Source organism: Salvelinus namaycush, chromosome 8 (genome assembly GCF_016432855.1).
Source record: "Salvelinus namaycush isolate Seneca chromosome 8, SaNama_1.0, whole genome shotgun sequence".
Classification (NCBI taxonomy): domain Eukaryota; kingdom Metazoa; phylum Chordata; class Actinopteri; order Salmoniformes; family Salmonidae; genus Salvelinus; species Salvelinus namaycush.
In genome coordinates, this window is record NC_052314.1 from 16,268,886 (window position 1) to 16,275,835 (window position 6,950).

A 6,950-nucleotide genomic window follows, 5' to 3' on the forward strand; every position below is an offset into this window, starting at 1 on the left:
GGTGGCTTTTAAAATGCACGCAATGGTGTTATCTTACCAACTACCAACCTCCTAGGCTGTGCACCCAATGGTGTTATCTTACCAACTACCAACCTCCTAGGCTGTGCACCCAATGGCGTTATCTTACCAACTACCATCCTCCTAGGCTGTGCACCCAATGGCGTTATCTTACCAACTACCAACCTCCTAGGCTGCGCACCCAATGGCGTTATCTTACCAACTACCAACCTCCTAGGCTGTGCGCCCAATGGCGTTATCTTACCAACTACCAACCTCCTAGGCTGTGCACCCAATGGTGTTATCTTACCAACTACCAACCTCCTAGGCTGTGCACCCAATGGCGTTATCTTACCAACTACCAAACTCCTAGGCTGTGCACCCAATGGCGTTATCTTACCAACTACCAAACTCCTAGGCTGTGCACCCAATTGTGATATCTTACTAACTACCAACCTCCAGCTAAATAGTAGCTCTTTCATTATCCCCTCACTGTGGTTTCTTCTCTCGGTTGTTATTAAAAACCTTTTGGAGCAATATTCTTTCCCACAATATAAAGGACATAATTCAACTCCGAAATGACTCAATGCAATAAATATTTTCTTACATGCTATAAAGGGTGTGTTCGTAAATTACCTCCAGAGTGTCAGATTTCACTCTGGGCCATTTGTAAATTTAGAGGGTTGAGACACCTGTCCCACTAGGCACAGTTCAACGTCTAGTTTTGATTTGCATTTGGCTGAGTTGTCAACTAACGTGAATTCACTGTGACATCAACAAAACATTTCACCATATCATTGGATTTAGGTTAAAAAATAAGGGTAGGTTAAAAAATAAGGGTAAAAAAATAAGACGAAATGCCCTTACATTGATGACTTACATTGATGACTTACATTGATGACTTACATTGATGACTTACATTGATGACTTACATTGATGACTTATATTGATGACTTACATTGATGACTTACATTGATGACTTACATTGATGACTTATATTGATGACTTACATTGATGACTTACATTGATGACTTACATTGATGACTTATATTGATGACTTACATTGATGACTTACATTGATGACTTACATTGATGACTTACATTGATGACTTACATTGATGACTTACATTGATGACTTACATTGATGACTTATATTGATGACTTACATTGATGACTTACATTGATGACTTATATTGATGACTTACATTGATGACTTTGAAATGACGTGGAAACAATGTTGATTCAAACAGTTTTTGTCCACTGGGGCGGCTGTGCTTTCCAGATGTGGGTGTGGGCAGGCGGGACAAGGCGAGTAGCGTTGTAGTTAGTGACAGAGGGTCGTCTAGAGACAGAGACAGGGAAACAGAGGACTGGGCTGTGGTACAGTAAATAAGCATCTGAGGCATGTAGGCGCAGCCACCGGCAGTAGGACTCTTAAATGAACATCCTCTCCCTAATCCCCAAGAGTTGATCAACTATCTCTGGGGACAGGCCCAGACCCGTTACACAACATCAACACAGACATGGTGGAGGGATGACGACGGACTAGTAGTGCAACCCTACATCTTCATCAGACAAAGAGAAGTAGTAGAGTATAGGAAAATAGTAGGTGTGTGTGTCTAGCTATATATTGCACAGTTGTCTGGGCAACTTGCAGTATAAAAACAGAAAAAATAGAATGTCCTCTCATAGCCTTTGATTACTATTAAGTTATTGTAGAAAATCCATTTGGAAAGAACTCAATGGACTTGGATGTCCTGTGTAGCTCAGTTGGTAGGGCATGGCACTTGAAATGCCAGGGTTGTGGGTTTGATTCCCACCAGAATGAAAATGTAGGCACTCAATACTTACTGTAAGTCACTCTGGATAAGAGCATCTGCTAAATGACAAAAATGTAAATGTCTGTCCTTGAAAAGTGCGTTCATCAATTACCAAATGTAATGACTTGCAAACATCCTTGGCCCTGCACGATTTCTGTGAAGTGCTCTGATTGTTTATGTATACATGGTACCTGTTCAACCACCCTGAAATACCTTCATTCCATTTCCTGTCGAGGAACTGGAAACAAAAATGAGTTTTATAGCTTATAATATGTGGCAGAATAATGGCTAACAATTGAAGGTAGTAAATCATCAGCCAGAAAAAAACATGATGACATTGAGGATGAACAGCAGGAGCTTAATAACTGCATAAGGACGTCCATTGATTTCTGGCAGGGGGACCGAGTGCACTGTACAGTGCAGGACCTTAACATACACTGAACCAAAATACAAACGCAACATTCAACAACTTCAAAGATTTTACTGAATTAGAGTTCACATAAAGAAATAAGTGAAATAAATTCATTAGTCCCTAATCTGTGGATTTCACATGACTGGGACAACAGATATCCATCTGTTGGTCACAGATACCTTAAGAAAAAGTAGGGGCATGAATCAGAAAACCAGTCAGTATCTGGTGTAACCACCATTTGCCTCATGCAGCGCAACACATCTCCTTCGCATAGAGTTGATCAGGCTGTTTATTGTGTCCTGTGGAATGTTGTCTCACTCCTCTTCAATGGCTGTGCGAAGTTGCTGGATATTGGCGGGAACTGGAACACGCTGTCGTACATGTCGATCCAGAGCATCCCAAACATTCTCAATGGGTGACATGTCTGGTGAGTATGCAGGCCATGGAAGAACTGGGACATTTTCAGCTTCCAGGAATTGTGTACCGTTCCTTGAGACTTGGGGCCATGCATGATCATGCTAAAACATGCTAAGGTGATGGCGATTGATGAATGGCACGACAATGGGTCTCAGGATCTCATCACGGTATTTCTGTGCATTCAAATTGCCATTGATAAAAAGCAACTGTGTTTGTTGTCTGTAGCTAATGCCGGTCCATACCATAACCCCACTGCCACCATGGGGCACTCTGTTCACAACGTTGATCAGCAAACCACTCGCCCACATGACGCCATACATGCTGTCTGCCATCTGCCCAGTACAGTTGAAACGGGGATTCATCTGTGAAGAGCACACTTCTCCAGCGTGCTAGTGGCCATCAAAGGTGAGATTCTGACAGTTTGTGCAGAAATATTTTGGTTGTGCAAACCCACAGTTTCATCAGCTGTCCAGGTGGCTGGTCTCGGACAATCCCATAGGTGAAGAAGCCAGATGTGGAGGTCCTGGGCTGGCGTGGTTACACGTGGTCTGCGGTTGTGAGGCCGGTTGGACGTACTGCCAAATTCTTACTGCCAGGCGGCTTATAGTAGAGAAATTAACATTCAATTCTGTGGCAACAGCTGTGATGGACATTCCTGCAGTCAGCATGCTAATTGCACGCTCCCTCAAAACTTGAGACATCTGTGGCATTGTGTTGTGTGACAAAACTGAACATTTTAGAGTGGCCTTTTATTGTCCCAAGCTCAAGGGCGCACCTGTCAACAATCAAATCAAATCAAATAACAATCAAATCAAATTGTATTGGTCACATACACATGGTTAGCAGATGTTATTGCGAGTGTAGCGAAATGCTTGTGCTTCTAGTTCCGATAGTGCAGCAATATCTAACATGTAATATCTAACAATTCCACAACAAAAACCTAATACACACAAATCTAAGTAAAGGAAAGGAATAAGAATATATACTTATAAATATATGGATGAGCAATGGCAGAGAGGCATAGGTTAAGATGCAATAGATAGTATAGATAGTATGGAATAGAGTATATACATATGAGATGAGTAATGCCAGATATGTAAATATTATTAAAGTGGCATTACTAAAATGACTAGTGTTCCATTTATTAAAGTGGCCAATGATTTCAAGTCTGTACGTATGCACCAGCCTCTCTGTGCTAGTGTAGGCTGTTTAACAGTCTGATGGCCTTGAAATATAAGTAATTTTTCAGTCTCTCAGTCCCAGCTTTGATGCACCTGTACTGACCTCGCCTTCTGGATAGTAGCGGTGTGAACAGGCAGTGGCTCGGGTGGTTGTTGTCCTTGATGATCTTTTTGGCCTTCCTGTGACATCGGGTGCTGTGGGTGTCATGGAGGGGAGGTAGTTTGCCCCCGGTGATGCATTGTGCAGACCGCACCACCCTCTGGAGAGCCTTGCAGTTGAGGGCGGTTGCAGTTGAGGGCCGTACCAGGCTATGATACAGCCCAACAGGATGCTTTCGATTGTGCATCTGTAAAAGTTTATCAGGGTTTTGGGTGACAAGCCAAATCTCTTCAGACTTCTGAGGTTGAAGAGGTGCTTTTGCGCCTTCTTCACCACACTGTCTGTGTGGGTGGACTATTTCAGTTTGTCTGTGATGTGTACGCCGAGGAACTTAAAACGTTCCACCTTCTCCACTGCTGTCCCTTTGATGTGGATGGGGGGGGGGGGGGTGCTCCCTCTGCTGTTTCCTGTGTAATGATCATGCTGTTTAATCAGCTTCTTGATATGCTACACCTGTCAAGTGGATGGATTATCTTGGCAAAGGAGAAATGCTCATTAACAGGGATGTTTTTGTGTGTATGGCCTCTTATTTCAGCTCAAGAAACATGGGACCAACACTTTGCATGTTGCGTTAATATTTTGTTCACTGTAGATAGCTTGGAGGCAAGAGGGTGAAAGTGAGTGAGAGCAGCCATCTTGCTTGGCATTCAGCCTTCCTCAGCTGGCCTCAATCCCCTGTCAAGAGTCATCACTTCACCCGGGCTGGGCATTGTTCGTTTGCTTCACTTGGCATCACATTAGAATAGATGCAGACAGAGATGGGGCATATAAAGCCACTAGAGCACTTGATTACACATATTCACAGACAGAAAAAGACACAAAACAGTCCTATCCACACTCGCACTCACATTAACACTCATACTTGTGCAATTGCACAAATGCACAGTCATTCACACTTGCACCCACTCTCATGAACACACACTGTCATGATGCTAACCCTTTCAGTGAATTGGCTAGGAGGGGAGGGGGGCAGTTTTACGACTTTACAACCACATCGTAAATTCCTTGCAGAGACTCTTGTCTCCCTGACCATGCAGTATGGGAGAGAGAGGGTCACAGTAGAACAAAGGAACTCTCCCGCCAAATTCTACTACATCCCAGAATTTGAGAATTGAACAATATTCCTATTTTGGAGAATGTGTAAACGGTCCGTGGAGAAGCCAGCTATGACCCGGTCCGTTTTGTTTCATGTTTGTGACCTCATGAAAGACAATACAGCCACATTATCCTAACTCTGTTTATACAGGTTCCTCAGTTATGAGGCTTACATCTAATTCTTGTATAAAATGAATGAGTAAAGATTCAACTATTTCTGAAATGATGTAATGTGATGTTAACCTTTAAAATGAGAGAATTGGCCTCCATGTAAAGTTTAACTTAGTCAGTAGCCACACCCAAGTCAATAGACAGTGCTTGGCAATGATGAACCAACCTCTTTTCCACTCTTGAATAAAATCCTCCGTGACGAAAAGTCACCTCAGTTTCAAATAACAGGAGCACTTGTCCTCCACGTTGAAAAGGGCTAATTTAAACTCTACCGTCCAGGAAACGTGAGAGCTTGCTCCACATGTGAAATGGTATGAACTCTGAACTATTTATCACCTAAAGAAGAAGTGCATACTAAACTAGCATACAGTTGAAGTCGGAAGTTGACATTCACCTTAGCCAAATACATTTAAACTCAGTTTTTCACAACTCCTGACATTTAATCCTAGTACAAATTCCCTGTTTTAGGTCAGTTAGGATCACCACTTTATTTTAAGAATGTGAAATGTCAGAATAATAGTAGAGAGAATGATTTATTTCAGCTTTTATTTCTTTCATTACATTCCTAGTGGGTCAGAAGTTTACATACACTCAATTAGTATTTGATTGCATTGCCTTTAAATCGTTTAACTTGGGTCAAACGTTTCGGGTGGCCTTCCACAAGCTTCCCACAATAAGTTGGGTGAATTTTGGCCCATTCCTCCTGACAGAGCTGGTGTAACTGAGTCAGGTTTGTAAGCCTCCTTGCTCGCACACACTTTTTCAGTTCTGCCCACAAATCTTCTATGGGATTGAGGTCAGGGCTTTGTGATGACCACTCCAATACCTTGACGTTGTTGTCCTTAAGCCATTTTGCCACAACTTTGGAAGTATGGTTTGTACCTGTTTCCTCCAGCATCTTCACAAGGTCCTTTGCTGTTGTTCTGAGATTGATTCACACTCTTCGCACCAAAGTACATTCATCTCTAGGAGACAGAGATGAGCGGGCGGTATGATGGCTGCGTGCCTGCCTTCCTGAGCGGTATGATGGCTGCGTGGTCCCATGGTGTTTATACTCGCGTACTATTGTTCGTACAGATGAACGTGGTACTATAACGTCCGTCGTTAAATGAAGACCAAGGTGCAGACTCTGGACTGCAGATCGTCGCCGGAAGGTCCGTACTGCGGACCGTCGCCTTAGGCTCCGGACTGGGGACCGTCGCCAGAGGCTCCGGACTGGGGACCGTCGCCGGAGACTCCGGACTGGGGACCGTCGCCTGAGGCTCCGGACTGGGGACCGTCGCCTGAGGCTCCGGACTGGGGACCGTCGCCGGAGGCTCCGGACTGGGGACCGTCGCCGGAGGCTCCGGACTGGGGACCGTCGCCTGGGGCTCCGGACTGGGGACCGTCGCCTGAGGCTCCGGACTGGGGACCGTCGCCTGGGGCTCCGGACTGGGGACTGTCGCCTGAGGCTCCGGACTGGGGACCGTCGCTGGAGGCTCCGTGCCCTGGATTTTCACTGCAGGCTCCAGGCCATGGATCATCACTGGAGACTTCGTGCCATGGATTATCACTGGAGGCTCCGGGCCATGGATTATTACTGGAGGCTTAGTGCCATGGATCATCACTACAGGCTTCAGGCCATGGATCATCACTGGAGGCTTCGTGCCATGGATCATCACTGGAGGCTTCGTGCCATGGATCATCACTACAGGCTC

General features: G+C 44.7%; 1 non-coding gene across 1 annotated transcript; it reads left to right on the top strand.

Moving 5' to 3' along the window:
• Window positions 1-1,752: 1,752 nt before the first annotated feature.
• trnas-uga lies at window positions 1,753-1,823 on the top strand. The gene has a single exon. It is a non-coding gene; the product is annotated as a tRNA-Ser (tRNA).
• The last annotated feature ends 5,127 nt before the right edge of the window (window positions 1,824-6,950 follow it).